Below are 523 nucleotides of genomic sequence, written 5' to 3'. Positions count from 1 at the left end.
CTTTTGGATTTCTGAACTGCAGAATAATTACCTTGGGATTCAGGCATCTTTTCTTTTTTCTTCCTATGTGGCATTTTTTTTCACCACAAACTCAACTGAGCGTTGGCTGCGAGAGATAAAAGAAGTGTTTCACTTAGTCAGAGGTTATTTCTCCTGCAGGGATTGTCCTGCAATGTTCAGGATTTGTTTGCTTAAGTCTGTAATGAGTTTAGCTCATCTGAGAATGAGGTGGAAAATTCCCGTAAGAAAAGTGTATTAGATGGGGGGGGGGGGGGGGGTAGAGGCTGTATCTAAGAAAAGGTTAACGCGAAAATATTGAGATGGGGGAGGTGGGGATGAAGCTAAAGCAAATGCCATGGGAACAGGGGCAAAACTGCTATGGAAACAATAAGAAGATAATGGAAAAGTCAATTTTTCTCTAGCAATGGCTGCTATAGGACTTCTAGCAGAGGAGAAGGACTAAGCATATCTTTTTCCATTTCTGTATTGCTAAGCAACACGCTCTGAAGAACTACTTTGGCTC

This window comes from Lagopus leucura, unplaced genomic scaffold (assembly GCF_019238085.1).
Source record: "Lagopus leucura isolate 7727_CA_CO unplaced genomic scaffold, USGS_WTPT01 Super-Scaffold_100016, whole genome shotgun sequence".
NCBI classification, from domain to species: Eukaryota; Metazoa; Chordata; class Aves; order Galliformes; family Phasianidae; genus Lagopus; species Lagopus leucura.
Note: the sequence above shows the minus strand (reverse complement) of the source record.